This window comes from Rhinoraja longicauda, chromosome 4 (genome assembly GCF_053455715.1).
Source record: "Rhinoraja longicauda isolate Sanriku21f chromosome 4, sRhiLon1.1, whole genome shotgun sequence".
NCBI classification, from domain to species: domain Eukaryota; kingdom Metazoa; phylum Chordata; class Chondrichthyes; order Rajiformes; family Arhynchobatidae; genus Rhinoraja; species Rhinoraja longicauda.
The window spans coordinates 89,197,752-89,224,701 of NC_135956.1; the positions used below are offsets into that span (position 1 = coordinate 89,197,752).

A 26,950-nucleotide genomic window follows, 5' to 3' on the forward strand; every position below is an offset into this window, starting at 1 on the left:
AAAGGACCTGAGTCTCCTTAGCAGATAAAGTCTGCTCAGGCCCTTTCTGTATAGCGCATCGGTGTTTTCAGTCCAGTCCAGTTTATTGTTGAGGTAGACACCCAGGTACTTATAAGAATCCACCCTCCCGACGTCCGTTCCCTGGATGTTCACCGGTGTCGGGGGGGACCTGGCTGTGCCTGCGGAAATCTACCACCATCTCCCTGGTTTTCCCCGCGTTGATCCGGAGGCAGTTCCGCTGGCACCAGTCCACAAACTCCTTGATGAGTTCCCTGTACGCCCTGTCCTCGTCGCCCGTGATGAGGTCGACGATGGCAGAGTCGTCAGAGAACTAAGAGACACTCAACTGTCCTGGGTACTCAAATAATTAGGCTGAAGTGCTATTGATGTTGACTATTATTTACAAAATATTGGTTTATAATTTATTCACAAAATGCTGGAGTAACTCAGCAGGTCAGGCAGCATCTCGGGAGAGAAGGAATGGGTGACGTTTCGGGTCGAGACCCTTCTTCAGACTGATGTCGGGGGTGGGACAAAGGAAGGATATAGGTGGAGACAGGAAGATAGAGGGAGATCTGGGAAGGAGGAGGGGAAGGGAGGGACAGAGGAGCTATCTGAAGTTGGAGAAGTCAACGTTCATACCACCGGGCCGCAAACTGCCCAGGCGAAATATGAGGTGCTGCTCCTCCAATTTCCGGCGGGCCTCACTATGGCACTGGAGGAGGCCCATGACAGAGAGGTCAGACTGGGAATGGGAGGGGGAGTTGAAGTGCTGGGCCACCGGGAGATCAGTGGCGTTAATGCGGACCGAGCGCAGGTGTTCAGCGAAGCGATCGCCGAGCCTGCGCTTGGTTTCGCCGATATAGATGAGTTGACATCTAGAGCAGCGGATGCAATAGATGAGGTTGGAGGAGGTGCAGGTGAACCTCTGTCTCACCTGGAAAGAATGTTTGGGTCCTTTGATGGAGTTGAGGGGGGAGGTAAAGGGACAGGTGTTGCATCTCGTGCGGTTGCAAGGGAAAGTGCCCGGGGTTAGGGTGGTTTGGGTAGGAAGGGACGAGTGGACCAGGGAGTTGCGGAGGGAACGGTCTCTGCGGAATGCAGAGAGGGGAGGGGATGGGAAGATATGGCCAGTGGTGGGGTCCTGTTGTAGGTGACGGAAATGTTGGTGGATGATATGTTGGATCCGCTGGCTGGTGGGGTGGAAGGTGAGAACGAGGGGGATCCTGTCCTTGTTGCGAGTGGGGGGATGGGGAGCAAGAGCGGAGCTGCGGGATGTAGAAGAGACCCTAGTGAGAGCCTCATCTATAATGGAGGAGGGGAAGCCCCGTTTTCTGAAAAACGAGGACATCTCGGAAGCCCTAGTCTGAAACACCTCATCCCGGGCACAGATGCGGCGTAGACGGAGGAATTGGGAGTAGGGGATAGACTTTTTGCAGGGGACCGGGTGGGAAGAAGTGTAGTCCAGATAGCTGTGCGAGTCGGTGGGCTTGTAATAAATGTCCGTCACTAATTTTTCTCCTGTGATGGAGATGGTGAGGTCCAGAAACGGGAGGGAGATGTCAGAGATAGTCCAGGTATATTTAAGGGCAGGATGGAAATTGGAGGTGAAGTGTATAAAGTCAGTGAGTTCTGCATGGGTGCAAGAGGTAGCACCAATGCAGTCGTCGATGTAGCGGAGGTAGAGTTCGGGGATGGGGCCAGTGTACGTCTGGAACAGGGATTGTTCGACGTACCCGACAAAGAGGCAGGCGTAGCTAGGGCCCATGCGAGTGCCCATAGCTACGCCTCTGGTTTGGAGGAAGTGGGAGGAGTCAAAGGAGAAGTTGTTGAGGGTAAGAACCAGCTCTGCTAGGCGGAGGAGAGTGTTGGTCGATGGGGATTGGCTGGTTCTACGGTCGAGGAAGAAACGGAGGGCTTCGAGACCATCCTTGTGGGGGATGAAAGTGTAGAGTGACTGGACATCCATGGTGAAAATGAGGGAGTGGGGGCCTGGGAACCGGAAGTTATCCAGGACATGGAGAGCGTGTGAGGTGTCTTGGATGTAGGTGGGGAGGGATTTGACCAGGGGGGATAGGATGGAGTCGAGGTAGGTAGAGATAAGTTCGGTGGGGCATGAGCAGGCAGAGACAATGGGTCTGCCGGGACAATTGTGTTTGTGGATTTTGGGTAGGAGGTAGAATCGGGCCGTGCGGGGCTGGGGAACTATGAGATTGGAGGCACTGAGGGGTAGTTCGCCGGAGTTGGTGAGGTCGGTGATGGTGCTGCTGATGAAGGTCTGGTGTTCATCGGTGGGGTCATGGTCCAGGGATAGGTAGGAAGAGGTGTCTGATAGTTGTCGTCTGGCCTCGGTGCGGTAGAGGTCAGCACGCCAGACTACCACAGCCCCTCCCTTGTCAGCGGGTTTAATTATTAAGTCCGGGTTGTTGCGGAGTGAGTTGAGGGCTGCACGTTCAGGAGGGGAGAGGTTAGAGTTAGTCAGGGGGGTGGAAAATTTGAGGCGGCCGATGTCACGCCGGCAGTTTGAAATAAAAAGTTCTAGTGGGGGTAGTAGGCCATACTGGGGGGTAAAAGTGGAGGGGGTCCGTTGGAGACGGGAGAAGGGGTCATCAGTGCGGGGTCGGGACTCCTTACCATGGTAAAAGGCTCGGAGGCGGAGGCGGCGGAAGAAGAGCTCCACGTCATGGCGGACGCGGAACTCGTTGATGTGGGGGCGGAGGGGAACAAAGGTAAGGCCTCTGCTGAGGACAGACCGTTCGGTGTCTGAAAGGGGGAGGTCAGGGGGGATGGTGAACACCCGGCAATGGTGGGGGTTGGGGTCGGATGGAGGCAGGGGGGCAGGTGGAGGGGATGTATGGTGGGGGGGTGGTGGGTTAGCTGGGCAGAGGGGGGCATGAGGACCGATGTGGGGAGTACTGGGGGTCGCCTGGCTGGAGGGGGAAGGGGGAGACCCAGTGGAACCCCTGCTGCAGTTACCTGTAGTAGGGGGTGGGCAGTAGGACCCAGCAGTGCTGAGGGGCTCTGCCTGGTGGGGGCTGTGGGCCCAGCGCGGTGTGTGTGGGCCGGGTGGAGCTGCAGCCTGTTGTTGGTCCCGGGGGCCGGGTACAGCGACGGCTGTGACCTGCTGCTGGGCGGTGGAGCGGCGCGGGTCAGCACGGTCGCTGGGGGAGGCCCGCGGGGACCTGGAGTCCGGGTGAGTGACGGTCGGCTCGGTCAGCGGATGGCCGGGGAGGGCGTGGGCGGCGGTGAGGGGGTCGGGAAGGTCGTGGGCGGCAGCGGCGGTGCAGAGGCCTCGCTCGTCGGCGGCAACGGCCCCGGGGAGGCGGTGGAGGTCGGCGGCGGCAGCCTCAGGTGAGCCTCGGCAATCAGCGGCCCCGGGGAGGCGGTGGAGGTCGGCGTCGGCAGCAGCGGCCCCGGGGAGGCGGTGGAGGTCGGCGTCGGCGGCCCCGGGGAGGCGGTGGGGGTCGGCGTCGGCGGCAGCGGCCCCGGGGAGGCGGTGGAGGTCGGCGGCAGCGGCCCCGGGGAGGCGGTGGTCGGCGTCGGCGGCAGCGGCCCCGGGGAGGCGGTGGAGGTCGGCGTCGGCGGCAGCGGCCCCGGGGAGGCGGTGGAGGTCGGCGTCGGCGGCAGCGGCCCCGGGGAGGCGGTGGTCGGCGTCGGCGGCAACGGCCCAGGGGATGCGGTGGTCGGCGTCGGCGGCCCCGGGGAGGCGGTGGGTGGTGATGGCCTCAGGTAGGCCTCGGCAGTCGGCGGCCCCGGGGAGGTGGTGAGGAGCGGTACTGCACCTGGTGGCAGTAATGGCGCCGCGGGCCTCTGCCTCGTGGTGTGCCGGCCGGCAGTGTGGAGCAGTAGTCGAGTTGCGGGCCTGCGGGCGGTCGAGTCGCTGCCGAGGAGTGTCGGTGGAGGCATCCGTCTGGAGGCAGGTGAGTTTGCGAGCCTTCGTGGAGTCCAGGTAGGTGAAGAATCGAGTGTTGAGGGCGTGGATCCGGCGTAGGATGACGTATAGTTGGGGCCCGTTGCAGGTGTGGGTGAATGAGGCCCGGAGCTGTGGGAGAGTCAGAGAGAGGGCCTGCTGGTGCCGGCGCATCCCAGCCAGGGTACAACGCAGGGCACGGAAAGAAAACTGTTCAGAGAAGTGGCAGATGGTCTGTTGGAGACGGTAGTCCGGGTTGGGTCCGAATTGGGAGGTCTGGAAACGGAGCTGGAAACCACGAGGCAGAAGATGGAGGCGCAGGCAAGTCCCAAGGAAGCAGATGTGGCTGTGGTAGCGAGTCTGGGTCAAGATGTGGTCGTAGAGTAGGAGGGCAGGAGAAATCACAGAGGGGGAGCAGCGAGAGAGCATGTTACTGAACTCTCGTCGAAGAGAGGAGGAGAACTTCTTCAAAGTGGACATACCTCGAAGAGAAATCGCAGTGGAGCAACCAGTAGTATAAGAAAATAACTGCAGATGCTGGTACAAATCGATTTATTCACAAAATGCTGGAGTAACTCAGCAGGTCAGGCAGCATCTCGGGAGAGAAGGAATGGGTGACGTTTCGGGTCGAGACCCTTCTTCAGACTGATGTCGGGGGTGGGACAAAGGAAGGATATAGGTGGAGACAGGAAGATAGAGGGAGATCTGGGAAGGAGGAGGGGAAGGGAGGGACAGAGGAGCTATCTGAAGTTGGAGAAGTCAACGTTCATACCACCGGGCCGCAAACTGCCCAGGCGAAATATGAGGTGCTGCTCCTCCAATTTCCGGCGGGCCTCACTATGGCACTGGAGGAGGCCCATGACAGAGAGGTCAGACTGGGAATGGGAGGGGGAGTTGAAGTGCTGGGCCACCGGGAGATCAGTGGCATTAATGCGGACCGAGCGCAGGTGTTCAGCGAAGCGATCGCCGAGCCTGCGCTTGGTTTCGCCGATATATGCTGTTTGATCAATTCATTCACTCAAGAATGCAGAGTTTATTTTCAATCTGGATTAATTAAGTTTTGGTGCCAGCTATTTTTGTTTAAAAAGTATTGCGGTAAATGGTTTGAAAACTAGGCCAATGTCCACTAATGTAGCTTAATTTTAACGCTAATATATCACTCATATGAGATTTAAACTAACCATGAGGGATTCCTATTACCCATCAGGTCTGTGATTTTAGATTCAATGAAACATGGGAAACGTTAATAAACAAAGAAGTTTAATAAACAAAGTTTGTATAAATGGATTTAAATTAAATGAACTGATACCAACCTGAATTAGCTCAATTCCTCCTTTTCAGCCAAGGCATAAATATCCTCTATATTTACCAACAATGGTAGTAGAAGGTAGTTGGAGGATTCCATTTACCCTCTTGCTCTGTAATGCAGGAAAAAAAAAAGAGCTTGTAAAAGACTTTTCTTCCCCTTATTTCCACTCTCACTCTCCATCATAAATCGCAATCTTTCATACTGTATCCTTCTTACATTTGTTATTTCACTGTGGTGTGAAGTCCTTTTTGTTCTATGATATTTCATACTCAAAATAAAAAACAAACAATTTTAAGCAACTTTCAATTTTACTTGGCAATCAATCACTCAGAGATTTAAAACTCAGCAGGATGATTTCTTTGAAGATAGACACAAAATGCTAGAGCAACTCAGCAGGAAGGACAGCATCTCTGGAGAGAAGGAACGGGTGACGTTTCGGGGTCAAGACCCTTCTTCATACTGAGAGTCAGGTGAGGGGGAAACTGGAGATATGGAAGGGTACAAAGAGAATGTAAGGTGTGAAAATGACAGATCAAAGCAGATGGTGATCAAGCAAATGTAGAATGGTTAATTGTTTGCTAACGGGAAGGTGACAGCGAGCCATACAAACAGTAAAATTAACCAGGACAGTAAAACTAGTCAGAGAACTAGGGTGAGGGAGAGAGGGGGAAAGCGTCAGTTATTGTTCCATTCTTCTAACTTACACAAGCCTTTTGAGATATTACACCTAAGCAAAGCGTTAAAACTTTCAGATAGGTTAATAACCAAATATGACACCAGTGTAGTAGCTAGCTGCACAGATTCAATCTCTGCCCCTTGACTAGTTTCCTCAATGCCCAAGTTGTTTTGCACAATCCAGTTCACATCAAGCTCCATTGTCACACGAAGGCTCATCAAATTGTCCAAGATTCTTATCCTTGCCTCCACCACACGTTGACAGCCACACATCCATGTACCAGTGCAAGTCTATCGTATGACATCTACCTGCCTCCGCTCCATTACAAATTAAGGCTGTACCCCTTTATGTTTGCATGTTTGCTCTAGCACCACTCCAGAATTTTTCTGCAATCACAAACATTTCCTTTTGGCCATCTCACAACCCTGGCAGGCATTTATGAATGTCTGCAATGCAAACAGGTGTAATAATGTGAACTGTTATTTTATCTTCTAATGATTTACAATTGGCTTCAAAAAATATTAGCATGTTATTAACAGCTACATGTAAACCAAATCTCAGAAGTTCCAATGGAGTACCCAGTAGAAAATCACATACACAAAAGGTTTAAAGTTCATCCAGCTAAATTCTTCATGCAATTTTAGACTGCGGTTTTGTTTGCCACTAAATGTCCACGCAGGGAGTAAAAATTATATCCATTTTCAGAAATAACCAAAAACTTACCCATTAACTTGTTTTCATGTTGGAAATTTCACAAAAGTCTAGATAAATCATTCCATCTGAACGTAGTTTAATTTTTTCACCTGAAGGAAGAAAAAGTAGATCAGAAATGTATTTAATCCTGCATTTAGATATACTATGCCAGAAATATTCAAAATAATTAAGAGTTGAAAATACTTAAATTTTGAATTAAAGATTGGATTTATGTTGAATTATCTTTTGCATTGCAGCGAGCGCCTAATACTCGTGTTCGAATGAAGCAAGGACATTCAGTGGTCTTGAAATTGACAGTAAACCAAGTTACTTCTTCACAATAATCAATAGTCAGGAACACTAACAGTAAATCATTCACAACAGCTTCAACAATGGTTACAACGCTTGATTGGAGACATTTTCAAAAATACAATTTTTTTAAAAAAGGAAAAACTGACAGAGAAAGTGGTAAACCTACTGTGTTTAATGCAAATTTACATTGAAAAATAGTTCAAGAAAGGCAAAGTTGCTCTTCAACAATAACATTAGTTAAGGAAAAAACAAATCTTTAGCACTCAATGCAGAGAAAGATCAATCAGCATCTGCATATTTTGGTAGAGGAATATTCTGGATATTAATTTCCATTTCAAAGCCACAAGGCAACTTCTTGTGTTTTGCTACATTGCTTGGGCAGAGGAATTGTGGACCTAATCTCGAGGTCTCTCTGATTTAACAAAAAATAATTAAACTTGATTCAAGTACAACTACAGGGGGCAATTTCAGAGGGAGGACAAGCTTTCTCTTCAAAAACAATAGTATCCTGTGGATCCCGCAACCCACAGAACGCATTTAATCAATTTTTAATATCTGATTTTGAAATCTTTATATTGCACAAATCTATACAACTGATACTTTTCTGACATAACTACTTCCAGTAAGTGAAATGCATCGAGGGGTTAGTTATGGCGCTGTCAACCCACCCACTCTTGCCTCAGAAATTACCTCGATCCACTTCAATTTGCCACAACAGGTCAATCGTAGAAATCATCTCCCTGTATAGACAAAAAACTGAAGTAACTTAGCAGGTTCATTTTCCTATTCCTTTTCTCCAAAGATGCTGTCTGACCCACTGAGTTACTCCAGCTTTTTGTGTCTATCTTCAGTTTAAACCAGCATCTGCAGTGCCTTCCTACTCATCTCCCTAGATATAGACAAAAATTGTTGGAGTAACTCAGCGGGACATGCAGCATCTCTGGATCGAAGGAATGGGTGACGTTTCTGGCCGAGACCCTTCTTCATCTCTCTGGCTCTACCCTCTGGATCATTTGGATAGCAGGAGTGCATACATCAGGCTGCTATTCATTAACTACAGATCAGCATTCAACACTATGTAAGAAAATAACTGCAGATGCTGGTACAAATCTAAGGTATTTAAACACAAAATGCTGGAGTAACTCAGCAGGTCAGGCAGCATCTCAGGAGAGAAGGAATGGCTGACGTTTCGGGTCGAGACCCTTCTTCAGACTGGGCGACGTTTCGGGTCGAGACCCTTCTTCAGACTGGGCGACGTTTCGGGTCGAGTCTGAAGAAGGGTCTCGACCCGAAACGTCGCCCATTCCTTCTCTCCTGAGATGCTGCCTGACCTGCTGAGTTACTCCAGCATTTTGTGAATAAAAAGCATTCAACACTATTGTCCCCTCAAACTCATCACCAGCTCAAAGACCTGGGCCTCCATACCTCGCTTCGCAACTGGATCCAGACATCATCGTCAGACCTCAGATACTGCAAATTGGTAACAACACATCCTATTCTCTGACCATGAACACATGCACACATCAAGGCAGCATGCTTAGCCTCCTGCTCTACTTTATTTACACACATCCCCATGTGATTTCACTCAACGAGTGGTGGGGAGCCGAGACCTCACTGCCTCAGGGTGTAAGTGGATCCAGCAGGCCTTCACCGTATTTAATGAGCATTCCAAGAACACTTGAAGAGCCAGCACTTAAAAGATTGCAAACCAACAGCCAGGAGGTAAACAATGCCAAAGTCCACGTTTGGTTGGGATAGATAAAAATGCAACTTTCTGATCGACAAATTTCCACAAATCTACAAAATAGGCATGTTTCTTCAAATCCCTGACTCTAGTGTTTAGTTTTTTTTAATTTTAGAGGGACAGCATGCCCATCCGCCCGTCGAGTCTGTGTCAAACTGCGATCACCCATTCACTAATTCTATACTACACACCAGGGACAATTTACACAAAGCCAATTAACCTACAAACCTGCACGTCTTTGGAACTTGGGAGGAAACCGGGGCACCCAGAGAAAACTCATGCAGCATTTTTGCACTTGGGAGGGAGGGGTCCTGCTTAGTTTTGATTTTTTTAATTAATTATGATACCAAAAGGGGAAAGAAGGTTAGTCTTCAATTATTTTAGAGATACAACATGGAAAAAGGCGCATCGGCACATCGAGTCTGTGCCAAACAGCGAACACCCGTACACTAATTCTATACTACACACCAGGGACAATTTACAGAAGCCAATTAACCTACAAACCTGCACGTCTTTGGAACTTGGGAGGAAACCGGAGCACCCGGAGAAAACTCATGCATTCACAGGGAGAACGTACAAACTCCGTACATACAGCAGCCGCAGTTAGGATCGAACCCTGGCCTCTGGTGTTGTAAGGCAGCAACACTATTGCTGCGCCACTGTGACTTATCAGCACATTCGTGCAGCACTGTTTATGAGGCAGACTGGTGGCTAGGGATTAAAAGGGAACAAGTGGATAAAAGTAAGGAAGAATTAAATGCAAATCAAGTAAAACAAGAGAATTCCAGATACTGTAAGAGAAAACTAACTCGACATCTAATTGAGAGTTTGGCAGAAGGAAAAAAGAACGTGCAATATTTGAGGTCATTTCAGTAATTTGAAATCAAAAGGAAAGCACTATTACAAACAAAATAATTTCCAAGTTGAAAGAGAAAAGGCAGTATCAAACCAGCTACAAAGATCAAGCAAGAAGCAATGGTTCAGATGGCCTCTCACACCTGATACGTAATTGGGCATGGACGTTCAACTCTTTCCCATGAAAGGGGGTATGAAACAAATTATTTCGCAATACATAATGATTTGTACAACATGCTGACCCTGACCTGCACTCTGCACCTAAAGCATGTCTATATTTTTTCTTTATGATTTTATTTTAGATGGTAGCTTTGTTTGTTTTCAACTGGCACCAAAATCTATGCAGAAAGGGGAATATACACACTAAGGGGCAAATGGAAACAGACTTCTCAGTGCCCTGCATAATTTTTATCCTTCAATCAACACAGTTAAAACAAATTACCTGGTCATTATATCAATGTTTGTGGAAGCTTTCTCTGCAGAATTGGCCAGTGTGTTTTCTCATAGATCATAATTGCGTGGGTTTTCGCTAAGATCTTCGGTTTCCTCCCACTCTCCAAAGATGTACAGGTTTGTGGGTTAATAGACAATAGACAATAGGTGCAGGAGTAGGCCATTCAGCCCTTCGAGCCAGCACCGCCATTCAATGCGATCATGGCTGAATAGGCTTGGTATGAATGCAAATTGTCCCGGGTGGTGCCAGCAATGGCTGCCTCGCCAACAGTCTGTCTGTCCCTTCCTTCTGTGGTGATTCTTTGGTATGTTTTTAATGTAGGAAAATAACTGCAAATGCTGGTACAAATCGAAGGTATCACAAAATGCTGGAGTAACTCAGCAGGTCAGGCAGCATCTAGGAGGGAATGGGTGACGTTTCGGGTCGAGACCCGTCTTCAGACTGATGTGTGTTTTTAGTGTTCTTTAGCTTGTTTTATGTAGGGGATGGTGGGGGGGGGGAAGTTGGCGGGAAACTTTTTTAAAATCTCTTACCCCGACGGAGATGCGATTTTTTTCCGTATCGTATCTTCGTCCGCACTGTGGCCTAACATCGAGGAGCTGGAGGCCTCTGCTGGAGACCGATTTCGGTTGCTCCAACCGAGGGAGCCTGCGGGACTTTAACATCGTGGAGCTGGCGATCCCTTTGCTCCAACCGCAGGAGATCATGGAGCTCACGGTCTCTGGTTAGAGGCCGACTTTGGGAGCACCAAGCTGCAGCAGCTTCGACCAAAGACGTACAGGTATGTAGGTTAATTGACTGGGTAAATGTAAAAATTGTCCCTAGTGTGTGTAGGATAGTGTTAATGTGCGGGGATCGCTGGGCGGCGTGGACTCGGTGGGCCGAAGGGCCTGTTTCCGCGCTGTATCTCTAAATGAAAAAAAAGGATAAATGACCACCCTAACGCGGGAGCTTCGATCGCCCCAACGGATGGTTCGACTGCCCCGACCGCGGAAGAAAAACGAGGGAAGAAAATTAGACTTTATTGCCTTCCATCACAGTAAGGCATGTGGAATCCACTGTGGTGGATGGTCATGTTGACCTTTATGTGGTTGTGAGTCTTGTTGTTTTTTTTTTAGTATGGCTGAATGGTAATACGAATATCACTGTACCTGAACTGGTACACGTGACAGTAAAATACCTTGTTTAAATAGCATTTTGCAGTTGGGAGGGCGGAAAAGAGGGTTTTTGTTTCGATTTGATTTTTTAAAATTAATTATGATACCAAAAAGGGAAGAAAGGTTAGTCTTCAATTTCAAGATTGGCAGTATGTGGGAGTTGATGAAAGGCATTGGGGTCCAGTGGTAACCACAACATACAAGTAGCTTCAGCACATGGAACTTTGATTTAAGCCCTTGAGCTGAGATGTACCAGTAATACCTCTATACTTTATTACAGGAGGTAGCAACACACCTTACTTTAAATATTGTAGAAAGGGTTAATCAAGAGAGGCATTAATGACAATGACTGAGAAAGGAATGGAGATTAAGAAAGTCCTACAGAAGCCTTAGCACTTAGAAACATAGAAAATAGGTGCAGGAGGAGGCCATTTGGCCCTTCGAGCCAGCACCGCCATTCATTGTGATCATGGCTGATCATCTACAATCAGTAACCTGTGCCTGCCTTCTCCCCATATCCCTTGATTCCACTAGCCCGTACGTAGTGCTCTATCTAACTCGCTTTTAAATTCATCCAGCGAATTGACCTCCACTGCCCTCTGTGGCAGAGAATTCCACAAATTCACAACTCTCTGGGTGAAAATGTTTCTTCTCACCTCAGTTTTAAATGGCCTCCCCTTTATTCTAAGACTGTGTCCCCTGGTTCTGGTTCACAGGCACAAGGTTTTTATAACCTGTGTGAGTGGGAACAGTGACCAAAAGGTGGTTGACCAAATTGACCATAGTATCATGGTATGAGTAACTACTCTAGTTAAGGAGTGAAATGGCTTGGACTGGAAGTAGAGGACAGTAAAGTTAGGGGGGTGGATGCCATCCCATGCAGACAGTAGAATGCGTATCCAAGGTTCTGTCGTCTGCTGGTGCCAAGACCAAGGTCGTCACTTTGCTTCTGCAGAGGAACTTGAAAATTAAATATCTTGGGATACTTATCTTTTAGAAGAAATAAATGGAAAAGGGGGCAAGGATTGCCCTGATATCAAACAACAGAAGAATCTTAGACCAGAAAAGTAAGTAGAATCATCCTGGGAAAAGCTTTTAAATAAATCAACAAGAGGCAGAAATGCTGCTGGTATGGATTAGCAAATTGTCATGGTAGATCAAGAAAGGAAAGGTATCCACAAATACAAGGGCAGTATAGTAAACATCGTAGGCTTAAATCTTAAACTAGCAAACCGGCAGTAATAAATTGGGGGATAAATTACAGTTGGGGGATAAATTGCCGAATGATATCTGAGATGGTCTTCTAAAATGTGTAGGAAAAAAAGTCTGAAGATGGGCCTCGACCCGAAACGTCACCCATTCCTTCTCTCCGGAGATACTGCCTGACCCGCTGAGTTACTCCAGCATTTTGTGTCTACCTTCTGGTCTTCTAAAATAATTTGTACAGGGACCAAAGGGGAAAGTCTATTTAAAGTTAGTTGCAAATGGAGGTACTTGAGGAAAAAGTGATCATAATATTATAGAACTTTATAGCAAAAGACAATGATTCAGCACAACCTGAAACCAAAGACATATCTGAATTAAGCAAAACAAAATCAAAGCATGAGCCATGAATTGGCTATGGTACTTTGCAAAACATAACTAAATGGCATGACAATAAACAACGGCTAGCATTTTTGAAGTAGTACAAGGAAAATAAATTTCTTTAAGGCAAAAGAACAGCAGGAAAATGGTTCAACTTTGCTTATCAAGATAAAGACAATATTAGATCAAAGGAAAATAATTATAATGTTGCCAAAAAAGCAGTAGGCCTAAGGATTGGGGGCATTCCAAAATTTATTGGAAAGTTCTGACACTGATAAATAGAATATGAAGGAAGTCTAGCGAGGAATAAAAACACTACAAAAGCTTTTAAAGATATGTAAAAATAATTATCTAATTAATTTCAATCCTTACAAACAAACAGGAGAAATTATTTGTAGACCATAAAATAATGAGGGTCATAAATTAGTCATTCTGGAGAAAATAATGGGACCGAATTGCCAGACATCCCAGGACATGATGATCCACATTCTAGAGTTGTGCAAGTGTCAGCACCAGATGCAGTGAATGCACTGACTGCCAACTTCCAAGCTCCACTGCTTCTGCAACTTGTTGAGATGTCACTAGGATCTATATTAGGGCTCCAGCTGTTCAATCACATCAAAGAATCTAGATCAATAATTTGGGATTTGGATGAGAACGTACATGGCAAGATTAGCAAGTTTGTTGATGTTACAAAAGTGGGTGGTATTGCAGATAAGTGAAGATGGTTGTCAAAAATTGCAGCTGGACCTTGATCGATTGGCCAGGTGGCCTGTGGAATGGGTCATGGAGTGTAATGCAGACAAATGTGAAGTGCGAAAAGTCTAAAGTGGGTAGGACGCACACAGTGAACGGCAGGGGTCTGGAAAGGGTTGTATAGCAGAGGGATCTAGGAATGCAGGTAGGTAGTTTGTTGAAGGTGGCGTCACATATAAATGGTCAAAAAGGCTTTTGGCTCATTGACCATCACTCGAGTATTGAGTGCAGAAGTTAGGAGGTCATGTTGCAGTTATACAAGACATTGGTGAGGCCGCATTTAGAGTATTGTGTTCTGTTCTGGGCACCACGTTATTGGAAAGACGATATCAAGTTGGAAAGTGTGCAGAAAAGATTTACAAGGATGTTGCCGGGACTCGAGGGTCTGTGTTATAGGGAGAGGTTGAGCAGGCTGGGACTCTATTCCCTGGAGCGCAGGAGGATGAGGGGTGATCTTAGAGGTGCATTAAATCATGAGAGGGATAGATCAGGTAAACGCACAGAGTCTCTTGCCCAGAGTAGAGGAAATATAGAACCAGAGGGCATAGGCTTAAGGAGAAAGGGGAAAAAAATTATAGGAATCCGAGGGGTGACTTTTTCACACAAAGGTTAGTAGGTATATGGAACAAGCTACCGGAGGAGGTTGTTGCAGCGGGGACTATCGCAACGTTTAAGAAAAACAACTAGACAGGTACATGGATAGGACAGGTTTAGGCCAAATACAGGCAAGTGGGACTAGTGTAGATGGGACATGTTGGTCTGTCTGGGCAAGTTGAGCCGAAGGGCCTGTTTCCACACTGTATGACTCTATAAATCTATAATTGGAAGAGGTGTTCAAGCGTGATGTATCAAAACCTATTGTTAATACAACACAAGGCTACTTAGGCTAAGAGACAAATGCTGAGAGGTTTCAGAGGGACATGAAAAGGTTAGATGAATAAGAACCTGGCCAATGGAATTTAACATGGGAAAATGATTGAAAGAAGAGATGTATCATCTGCTTTAAACAGCAAGTCAATGAAAAATATTGATGCTCAGTGTGATCTGGGTGTCCATGCACACTAATCAATGAAAATGAACATTAATGAACGAAGAAGGTACCTGACAAGAAGCTACAACTACGAGTAGAGATGCCTCAGCCCAATTATAAAGATCCTTAGCAAAAATCATCTGGACTATCCCAGCCTGAAGAACAACATATTTGCAATGGAGGCAATGAAGCAACTGCGAGATGATTCCACAAACAATGGTCTTCCTTACAGAGATCAAGCAGGCTCACGAAAATGAAAATAGTCTAATTGAAACATGCAAAATTCATTTAAGTTCAACAGGATAGATGCAGGGATAATATTTTCCCTGGCTGGGTTTTTAGAACTAGGGATCAGAGAATCAAATTAAGGTCAGACATTCAGGACTGAAATAATCAGGTTTCTTCACTCAGAGTCTTTAAAATTCTCCACACAAGAGCGCTGAAGCTCAGTCAGAGTATATTCAAGAAGGTATTTTTAAGATGTTAAAATATCAAGTGATGTGAGATTCTTGTGGAAAAGAGGCATTGAAGTAAAAATCAGCCATGAGCTTACCGAATGAAGACGCAAGCATATGGGGTCACATCACAGCTCCTATTTCTGATGCATTTGTGACAGGACTCAAGAAGGCAGAAAGCATATGACTTATCTTCAAAGATCTTCAAACAAGCGTTGATAGATATGAAACCATTGATTACAGAGATGAAAGACTTTCTATCTGAAGAAACAGAAGATGGAATAGTTCTGTGTGAAACACAAGATCGAGAGATTTGATCATGAATGATTTGTAAGGAGCAAATGGAAAAACTGTTCAAATTGGCTGAAGGGTCAAAAGCAGAGGACGAAGAATGGAGGGGTAGTCAGAAGTCTGCAGCAAGAATATAACCCACTGCGAACCAAAAAGCTGACTAAAAGGTTGACTGAAATTTTCACTCCAAGGCGACGTGGGCACGTGTGTTAGAGCTAACCCTTTAAAGGAGACTATAAATTGGAAAGAAATCCTAAATTGTTTATTTAAAAGCCAAACTTTCGGTCGAGACCTGTGATGAGTGACAATGTCATCAAAGCAACAAGCCATGGCAAAATAACAAAAATGACTCAATGTTGTGCTCTGTACATGAGGAGTTTGCATATGTTATAATGGAAACATAGAAAATAGGTGCAGGAGGAGGCCATTCGGCTCTTCGAGCCAGCACCGCCATTCATTGTGATCATGGCTGATCATCCACAATCAGTAACCTGTGCCCAACTTCTCCCCACATCCCTTGATTCCACTAGCCCCCATAATAAATGGAAACATTAGCAAGTTTTGGACTGCTGACTCAAAAGTAAACAATTTGTGATTTTTATAACTGGATTATAAAATTGCTCAGAGAGGACAAAGTGGTTGGAGTTATGGGTTAAAGTGTTGTAAGAGACATATTGCTACGAATCAGACGTCGCCTGGCGGGCCGCGAAGTAGCCGAGGCTGTAGCCCACGCGGCTGACGAAGGCAGCGAGACCAGACTCCCCGTGGGTCGGCAAGGCCGGAGCCCATGCGGCCGGCGGAGGTCGGAGTCTCCACGGGTCGGAGCCTGCGGCCGGCAGAGACCACGACCTAGGTCAGAGCACGCGCACCGCGAGTTGTCTATTATAGCGGAGTCAGGGGGTATGGGGAGAAGGCAGGAATGGGGTACTGATTGAGAATGATCAGCCAGGATCACATTGAATGGCGGTGCTGGCTCGAAGGGCCGAATGGCCTCCTCCTGCACCTATTGTCTATTGTCGACAGAGCCCACGGAGGCAACCAGAGAGGACACAGTAGCGACAGTGGAGTGGTCGGTGTGGTAGTGTGGGGGTGCCGACAGACCGACGAGGACAGACCACGTGGAAGTGAGGACGCCACTGCTAAGGGAGGGAAGAAACAAAGGAGGACCCGGCATGGGGGGACCGCCGTGAGGGAGGGGGAAGAGCAGCGGGGACCTGGCCAGGGGGGACCGCCGTGAGGGGGGCGGGGGTGGGGGAGGGGAGGAAGAATGGACAATGGGGACCAAAGGGGGAACCGGCACAGGGGTTGGGGGGGGGTGGAATTTGTAACTCTGTAAGCGCCCTTTATGGGGGACTATTTGCATACCTTGGCAAGGTATGCAAGCAAAAGAATTTCACTGTGGCTTGTCACATGTGACAATAAAACATTCCATTCAATTCAAGGTAGAATAAGAGGTGGAGTGGTTGGCACGCCACTTCTATTTAAAGACTTCCAGAGTTAGAAAATAAGCAATGTATAGAAAACATATAATTTACTTTCAGCTGGGCTCAGTGTTAGTCACTTTTGCTTAAGGTTAGAGTAGATAATTCAACTGGACATTTCTGTGCATCATTGTGTGATTGCTGCATTGTCAGCAGTGAGCACTATGGATGACGTAAGCCAAAGTCTTGCCTACGTACTCAGGTGGAGGTAAAAGATACTGCAACATCATCCACAGGAAGAAAGTTTCCTAATGGCCTTTAAACATTTCCCACTTAACTGAAGACTTGGTATATATTGTCAGTATTAGATTACTGTTTGCAAAAGCTTGTTATGTGCACATGGCCACTGTGTTTTCAGTGTTGGATCTGCTGCCCAACACTGCCAGAGACCCAGGTTCAATCCAGGTGACGGGTGCTGTCTGTACGGAGCCCCATGTTCTTCGTGATCGTGCGGGTCCCTCTCCAGGTGCTCCGGTTTCCTCCCACACTCCAAAGGCATTCAGGCTTGTAGGACAATTGGCTGTGATACAATTGTGAATTGTCCCTAGTGTGTCGGATAGTGCTACTGTACGGTGTGATTGCTGGGGTCGGCTGGGCCCAGTGGGCCGAAGGGCCTGTTTCCGCGCTATATTTCTAAAGTGTAAAGTCTAACGACAGAACTGTGGCTACACATCATTGGTTACAAGGTATTTTGAGCCCATGAAAGTCAATAAAAGCAGAATAAATTCAAGTCTTCTTTCATTTTTCCCCACAAGAAGCAGAAAACAACTTCCTGAAGGCAATTAGCCTAATTTTTTACTTTTGGTAATTACTGCCCACCATCAACACGGCTTTAAAGGTTCTGATTTTCCATGTTAATGGGAACTTTATTTGGCACCTACCTAGTGGCGGCATGTTGGCGCAGGGGTAGAGTTGCTGCCTTACAGCGTCGAAGGCCCGGGTTCCATCCTGACTTTAGGTGCTGTTTGTACATTCTACCCGTGACTGGCGTGGGTTTTCTCTGCGATCTCCTGTTTCCTCCCACACTGGAAAGGCGCACAGGTTTGGAGGTTAATTTGCAAATTGTCCCTAGTATGTGTAGGATAGCGTTAGTGTGCAGGGGTTGTTGGTCGGTGCGAACTCGGTGGGCTGAGGGTCTGCTTCCACGATGTATCTCTATACTAATCTTTAGAGTTAAAAGGGTAACTTGCAAGCGAAACTGCTAACAAGATTAATTGACCAGCTGTAGGGTGAGCGAGGATGATTTAATCATGCAATATACAGCATTGTGATACTATTAGAGAACAAGAGTTTGCAACATTTTATATTAAACCTTCAGTAATTTCAGGCAACACTGTTTATAATATAATTTGCAATGCATGCATTTATGTTGTTGCAACGGTGCTGTTTGGTCATGATTTAGTAAACCGTTTAAAACCTGTACTGTTCTATGCACATTATCAGATTTTTCCGACCTCCGATAAAAATAGTTGTCGGAGAAACTATCTAGAAAAAAATCCAATACGAGGGGGAAAACTTATTAACACACGAGGTAGTTTGGATTTGGAAAGCTCTGCCAAAATTCAGTTGGTCAAACCTGGTCATCTAAGAGCAACAAAATAAGTACTTATTCTAAAAACTTAGAAACTTGCAGGACTGTGGCGGGAGGGTGGAGAGTGTCACCAGGTAATCTGCACTTGTTTAACGCCTGCATGGCACCATGTGACAAACTGCATATCTCTGTTCCAGTGTCCCAAGTCTCTCCCTCACAATCATTGATAGCATCAATGGGCTGCAAGATCCACCAAGAGATTTCTTCATTTTCCAAAGGTGGTGCTCAGATGAAAAGATAAACTTGCATCACCAGCTTGACATTAGAGGCTCTGTGATTTGGGTAATTGTCCTGATTTGCAACATTGTTGAACTCAAAAGATCATTTTTAATGGCTGATATTGAGAATCTATGCTATTAGCTGATATAGTCAATTAGAGATATTGATATTTTGTTGTAGTTGAGATGGTTTCTTTTGTTGTTTTAGCTAATATAAAATGAATGCTTATTTTCAGTGGAAAGCAGTAAGATGGATGCTTGTGGCAGAAATGTTATCCTTGGGAATGGAATGTGTTTGTCCCTTTAGGAGTATACAGAAGTGTAGGGGCCATTCCTTCTCTCCCGAGATGCTGCCTGACCTGCTGAGTTACTCCAGCATTTTGTGAATAAAAACCTTCGATTTGTATCAGCATCTGCAGTTATCTTCTTATACAGAAGTGTAGGGGCTCTTGTTCTTACTCCCCCACTCCTCTGTCTGACTGTGTGAGTGCTGTGCATTAAAACAGTAAAGCAAGGTCATGCAGCTGCGAGATTGCTCGTGTATAGAGATAAAGAAAGTTTATTTCTTAATAACAACTCCTTATATGGGTGCATGTGAAAGTAGGAAAAGTTTCGAATCCACTCTAGGTAAATTGATGCGTTTCCCCGAAAGCATGTGACTTATATTAATGGTTTGGTTTCTGAGCATGTGACCTGTATTAATGATTTTGTTTTCTCTGTAACCATGGAAATTGTATTAGAATTGTAATTGGTACTTAATTTTATCTGTTACGCCCCTTTTTCCTTTCTGTATAAAAAAGTAAACAATCGTGGAAAAGTTGTTCTTCCCCTCTCCTGAGTTGAGATCTTTTCAGACATTAGTATTGTGTCTGGAGATCCTCACGGGAAGAACCCCACTGTGGAATAAATCTGATGTGCTCATCCAGTATTACGTGTGATTATTCAGACTGAATGTAAAGAACTCGGACTATCATTTGTCTTAATTGCCATGGGCTTTCCACAAGGACCCTGCTTTACCAAAGAGAGGGAAAAATGTGATTAAACTAGCTTAGTTCAGCCATAACTATCTCAGATTTGAGCCAGAAGACTACACTTTCAAGCCCACAACAGGAATTAAACAGATAACTTGAGCAGACATTCAGAATCCAAACAAAGCACCCATTCAAAATCCCAAGATTTATTAAGGATTAAACTGGAGCAGTTATTTTGTTCCCCCGCCAATTTTCCACCTTAAAATAAACAATAACGAATAACTGCTAAATTCTTCCCATTCCTAACTACAAAAATATCTATATCTATATGAGAGAGCAATCAATTAATCAACTGTCATTTGGAATAGTGAATGAGTAATTAACCAAGAAAGTTCAAACCACGGTGCTTAATAGTGTGAAGAAAACAGGGACAAGTAGAAAAAAGGAAAATGCCAATTCCACAAATTTCTACATCAATGCACAGCAGACAAAATGTGACTGGAAGGTTAACCGCCATCTCATGAGGACTCAATAATAGACAAGAGGACGTACACTTCAGTAGTACAGAGACTTCTGGACTATTTCATTTTGCCTTGGGCATTAAACCCAATAAACAAAATATTAGCCTCAGCGGAGGAACAGAACAAATTTACCAGGGCTCAGAGTTAAATTATGAGGACAGATTGCATGAGCCAGTAATCCCCATCAGTTTCAATTGTGATTAATTGAACTGCAAGACTTTGGGCAGGTTACATTACTTTTACTGTAGTGTTTTATAATGTTCTTAATTATTTTAAAACATCTAGAAGTGTTTTAATTAATTGTTCCTATAATTTTAAAATTACTCTTTAAATCAATAATTGGGATCTTTCTGAATGCCAAATATTCAGGAGCAATGGAAATCCTTGACAGCTTTGACAGACTGGGAACCTAGGAACAGGGTCTACCAGCCACCCAAGAGTTCTGTGGGCATGGTCTTGTAGGCACAAGTACCTCTGAAATGTTCAGGGATATTAGAGGCGTTGCATCAATTCATGCAATAACTTCTGCCAGATCTCATATTTAAACTCTAAGCACACTAATCTACATAAATCAGACAAGCCTTGAAGACAATAGACAATAGACAATAGGTGCAGGAGTAGGCCATTCAGCCCTTCGAGCCAGCACGATCATGGCTGATCACTCTCAATCAGTACCCCGTTCCTGCCTTCTCCCCATACCCCCTCACTCCGCTATCCTTAAGAGCTCTATCCAGCTCTCTCTTGAAAGCATCCAACGAACTGGCCTCCACTGCCTTCTGAGACAGAGAATTCCACACCTTCACCACTCTCTGACTGAAAAAGTTCTTCCTCATCTCCGTTCTGAAGAGGGTCTACGAAACACAATACCTCAGTGCAAAAGGGATTTCAAATATTGCATATTTCAAAACCATAATATGCAAATCCATAGACTGAACGGCCAGAAAGACTACGAAGACATTCCTTGGGTAAATGCCGGGCCAATCCTCCATCTTTACCTTAGTATCAACTATTTTTGTTGCAGCACATTGGGGGACTTTAAAGCTTAAAAAACGTACGTTGCAAGTGTTCAGATCACGAAGTACTAGCTAATCACTTTACTCTGGTTGGCTTTGCGTCCTCTGGCAAATGCAAATTGCAGCACAAATATTTCATGTCAAATCTGTTTCTAACCATTCCCACATTCAGGGTGAATAAACAGATTCTGGCTATGATCAGGCAAAATCATGAAAGCATTATCAACTCAGATAAGAGGACACTTGGCAAACAATAATCAACTTGAATACTTCAAAAATAAAACTGTCTCATCCCTAGCCAATCTTACATCATGAGAGAATTATTTTTATTTGCATCAAAACCTATAAGCACTTAGAGCCAATAGCTTTACAAAAACTTTCAGTGAACCTCTTCATAAAAGGAATACAAACACCAAGTCGGAGCAACTCATTACAAAATTATTTACTTTGTAGGACCGCATACAGTTCCTATACAGTTTTTCTTTATTCAGCTTCCAGCTTCCAGCTTAAAATGCTTTAAACACAATGTGTGATTACTGAAACAAGCATACAACTTGTCATCAGGAATTGGCCACTCAGCCCTTCAAGCCTGTTTTGCCATGCAATAACAAGGCAGCACAGTATCACAGCTAGTCGAGCTGCTGCCTCACACTGCTGGAGACCCAGGTTCAACCCTGACCTTGGGCACTACCATGTGGAGTTTGTACATTCTTCTTGGAACTGCATGGGTTTCTTCCAACATCCCAAAGATGTGCAGGTCAGTAAGTTAATAGCCCATTGCAAATTGCCCCCGGTGTAGGTGAATGGTAGAATCTAATAGGGAAGTTGAGAGAATGTCGGGAGAATGTGATTAATGTAGGATTGGTGTAGATGGTGGTTGATACCCTGTTTCCATGCTGTATTGCTTTCCGGGGAACACAAACATCTTAGTTGATCTGACTATAATTTCAACTCCATATACCTGCCACCAAAATCTTTCACCAGTTTACTAAACAAGAACATACAGAGTTCTGCCTGAAAAATAAGCAGATTTCACATCATACTGCCCTTTATGGACTTTCAAAAGCTCATGACACTAAAATAATACTGCCTCATCTCTGTCTTAAACGCCAATCCCCATTTTTAAACAGTGACCTCTAGTTCTGGATTACCCTGTCAGAAGAAGCATCCAACTCACATCAATCCCATCAAAATTCATCAGGGCATGTGTTTAAATCACTCTGCCAAACTCACATACATTCAAATTTAGCTTTTTCAACCTTTTTCTCATGTGACAACACAGCTGTTCCAGATATCAACACAGTAAAATAAAAGTTCTAGAGGAACTCAGCAGTTTCAGTCTAAGAAGGTTCCTGACCCGAAATGTCACCAACCCATTTTCTTCCACAGATGCTGCCTGACCCGCTGAGTTCTTCCAGCACCTACATCATGATTTCAGCATATGCAGTCTCCTGTGTCTTCTATTAATTCAGTAAACATTTCTGAACTTTCAAAACATTAACATGCTTTCTTAATTGAGACTGCTGCTGCACGTGGAAGATATGTTCTTATCAATGTCCTTTCCAAATGAAGCATAATCTCTCTACTTCAGTTTTCAATTCACTCAGCAAGAGACCATTCTGTTGATGCTTCACATTACTTGCTTTATCTGTATAACAATCTTCTGCAAATAATATACTTGTTTTTTCACTCACCTATCGATATCCCTATTATCACATCAGGATTCAACCCCCTTCACATCTTACTTTCCAACTTGCTATCAGAAAACTTAGCATCTGTGTATACATCGTAAAAATTAAGGCCAACAAAAAATATATCAGTTTATGACAACTGTTTGCTGTTGGCTGTTAGTGATTTAACTTTAATCACCACCTTCCTGTGCTGTACTGTTCCATGTTCTCTATAGATCCAAGTAGTGTATGTCCATTGGACTCCCTTTCTTCATGCAAATGTCACTTCTTCAAAGAACTCCAATAAATTGGTCAAACATGATTTTCCTTTCACAACTCATGTCAACTTTGTCTAATTACCTTCATTTTTTTTCAAAATTCCCATTTTCATCTTTTAATAATGGATTGCAACAATTTCCCTCCGACGGATGTGAAGCGAACTAGCTTCTTTTAGAGATAGTACATGAAAACAAGCTCTTCAGCCCACCGAGACCACACCAACCATCCATCACACATTCAAGCCGATTCAATGTTATCCCACTTTCGCATCTACTCCTTACACACAAGGGGTAATTTACCGAGAAACATTTACCTATAAACGCACACATCTTTGGGATGCGAGAGGAAACCGGAGCTCCCTAAGGAAACCCACGCAGTCACAGGGAGATGGTGCAAACATTACATAGACAGCACCTAAAGTCAGGATCAAACCCGGAACTCTGGCGGCAGCAGTTCTACCGATCATGCACCGGGGTAACTGGGTGGGGGGACACACACCAGGAGTAGAGGGCAGGGACAGACACACCAGGGGTAGAGGAGAGAGACACACTGGGGTGGGGGAGAGAGACACACCGGGGGTGGGGGAGAGAGACACACCGGGGTGGGGGGAAAACACACCGGGGGTAGAGGAGAGGGGGTGGACAAACCGGGGGTGAACACACTGGGGTAGGGTAGGGGAAGACACACCAGGGGTTGAGGGGGTGGAGGACACACAGGGCAAGGGGTAGTGGGGGGGGGGGGGAGAGGACACACCGGTGGTGGGGGGGGGGGGAGACACACCGGGGGGATAAGACATACCGGGGGTAGAGGGGGGGGGACACACAAGGGGTAGTGGGGGGGGACACACACAAGGGGTAGTGGGGGGGGACACACACAAGGGGTAGTGGGGGGGGGAGACACACCAGGGGTAGAGGGGGGGACACCGGGGCTAGAGGGGTGGAGGACGCACAAGGGGTAGTGGGGGAAGACACACCGGGGGTAGAGGACACACACACACACACACACACCGGGGGTAGAGTGGGGGTGGGGGCAGCTTCCCCCACAGAGGTGAGGAGAGGCCGGGAGGAGGGGAAGAGAGGCAGGATCTTCTCCACTCTCTCGCCTCCCCGCGGAGCTCAACTCCGGTCCCGGGGCTGTCCCGGCAGTTTCCCTGAGACTGAGTGAAGGGCGGACAGTGAGTGTGTTGCCGCTGGCTGCCCCGCTGCCCTTACCGGTGCCGCCAGCCGCTCCGCTCCGCTCCGTTCCCCACAGCGGATATAGATTGTTCCCCCCCCCCCCCACCCCCTCCTTCTCCTGCTCTCCGGCTCCAGCACAAACTGTGGGCGGCGAGCAAAGTCCGCGCGCGCGACCAACGTCTGTCCGCTACTCGCCCGTTCACGCGCGCGACCAACGACCGCCCGTTCACGCGCACGCCCGCCGCACGTTCACACGCGCGACCAACGTCCGCCCGTTCACGCGCGCGACCAACGCCCGCCGCCTGTTCACGCGCGCGACCAACGCCCGCCGCCTGTTCACGCGCGCGACCAACGCCCGCCGCCTGTTCACGCGCGCGACCAACGCCCGCCGCCTGTTCACGCGCGCGACCAACGTCCGCCCGTTCACGCGCGCGACCAACGTCCGCCCGTTCACGCGCGCGACCAACGTCCGCCCGTTCACGCGCGCGACCAACGTCCGCCCGTTCACGCGCGCGCGACCAACGTGCGCGCGACCAACGTGCGCGCGACCAACGTGCGCGCGACCAACGTGCGCGCGACCAACGTGCGCGCGACCAACGTGCGCGCGACCAACGTGCGCGCGACCAACGTGCGCGCGACCAACGTCCGCCCGTTCACGCGCGCGACCAACGCCCGCCGCCCGTTCACGCGCGCGACCAACGTCCGCAACAAAGATACTAGAGGAACAAGATAGACCACTCGACCCTCAAAAAAACCGCGGTACGTCACGGCGCCATTTTAGTAGGCAGAAACTTGCAGATTCTTTTTTTAAAACGAAAAATAACACAAAATCTGTGAATTGATGGATGATATAATTCTGTATTTTCGTATGGTCTCATCGCGCTTACTGTTTCCACAAAACACTGATTACACTTGCGAGAGGCATAGCGAACGTCCGCAGCAAAGATACTAGAGGAACAAGATAGACCACTCGACCCTAAAAAACCGTAGTATGTCACGGCGCCATTTTAGTAGGCAGAAACTTGCAGAACTTGCCTACTAAAATGGCGGACGTTACGCTTTTCAGTGTGGGCGATTTCAACGGAGTGGTTCCTCTTGTTCCTCTAGTATCTTTGGTCCGCAACCACTCACTCACTCGCGCGCGCGCGCAAGCGAGCGAAGAACACGCACGACGCGCGCCGCTGCAAATGCCAAGTCAAGTTTATTTGTCACATACACATACATATAACCATATAACTACTACAGCACGGAAACAGGCCTGTCCGGCCCTACCAGTCCACGCCGACCACTCTCCCTGACCTAGTCTCATCTACCTGCACTCAGACCATAACCCTCTAATCCCCTCCCATCCATATACCTATCCAATTTACTCTTAAATAATAAAATCGAGCCAGCCTCCACCACTTCCACCGGAAGCCCATTCCATACAGCCACAACCCTCTGAGTAAAGAGGTTCCCCCTCATGTTACCCCTAAACTTTTGTCCCTCAATTCGGTAGCTATGTCCCCTTGTTGGAATCTTCCCCACTCTCAAAGGGAAAAGCCTACCCACGTCAACTCTGTCCGTCCCTCTCAAAATTTTAAAAACCTCTATCAAGTCCCCCCTCAACCTTCTACGCTCCAAAGAATAAAGACCCAACCTGTTCAACCTCTCTCTGTAGCTTAAGTGCTGAAACCCAGGCAACATTCTAGTAAATCTCCTCTGTACCCTCTCCATTTTGTCGACATCCTTCCTATAATTTGGCGACCAGAACTGCACACCATACTCCAGATTTGGCCTCACCAATGCCCTGTACAATTTTAACATTACATCCCAACTTCTATACTCGATGCTCTGATTTATAAAGGCAAGCATACCAAACGCCTTCTTCACTACCCTATCCACATGAGATTCCACCTTCAGGGAACAATGCACAGTTATTCCCAGATCCCTCTGTTCCACTGCATTCCTCAATTCCCTACCATTTACCCTGTACGTCCTATTTTGATTTGTCCTACCAAAATGCAGCACCTCACACTTATCAGCATTAAACTCCATCTGCCATCTTTCAGCCCACCCTTCCAAAAGGCCCAAGTCTCTCTGTAGACTTTGAAAATCTACCTCACTATCAACTACACCACCTATCTTAGTATCATCTGCATATTTACTAATCCAATTTGCCACACCATCATCCAGATCATTAATGTAAATGACAAACAACAGTGGACCCAACACAGATCCCTCTTTTTCCGAACCAAGTGTCCAATTTCCCTGGAAAACCACGGCTCTTTCAAATTATTATTCTTTCCTTTCCACCGAACAGGGACATAAAGACTGTACTCTCAAAATTTCACCTTTAAATATCCACCATTTCTCTATTATATCCTTTTCATAAAACAAAAATTTCCATTTCACTCCTTTTAAATCCTTTCTCATCTCCTCAAAATTAGCCTTTCTCCAATCCAAAATCTCAACCCTTGGTCCAGATTTGACCTTCTCCATAATGATATTGAAACTAATGGCATTGTGATCACTAGACCCAAAGTGCTCCTCAACACATACCTCCGTCACCTGACCCATCTCATTTCCTAACAGGAGGTCCAACACTGCCCCTTCTCTGGTAGGCACCTCTACGTATTGCTGCAAAAAACTATCCTGCACACATTTTACAAACTCCAAACCATCCAGCCCTTTAACAGAATGTGATTCCCAGTCTATATACGGAAAATTGAAATCACCCACAATCACTACTCTGTGCTTACTACTAATATCTGCTATCTCCTTACATATTTGCTCTTCCAATTCTCGTTCCCTATTTGGCGGTCT

At 46.5% G+C, this 26,950-nt stretch overlaps 1 protein-coding gene across 2 annotated transcripts in view; it reads right to left on the reverse strand.

Moving 5' to 3' along the window:
• reck (reversion-inducing-cysteine-rich protein with kazal motifs) overlaps positions 1–24,232 on the reverse strand; it is a 133,861-nt gene extending 109,629 nt beyond the window's left edge. Inside the window, exons 1-4 of one of the 2 annotated variants that reach the window (XM_078398740.1) lie at positions 24,182–24,232; positions 17,589–17,732; positions 6,619–6,698; positions 5,224–5,328 (exon numbers count right to left, since the gene is read on the reverse strand). The gene's annotated coding sequence lies outside the window, so the exon portion shown is untranslated. The remainder of the gene's footprint in view (positions 1–5,223; positions 5,329–6,618; positions 6,699–17,588; positions 17,733–24,181) is intronic. The other variant, XM_078398738.1, reaches the window with a different exon arrangement.
• Positions 24,233–26,950: the final 2,718 nt, after the last annotated feature.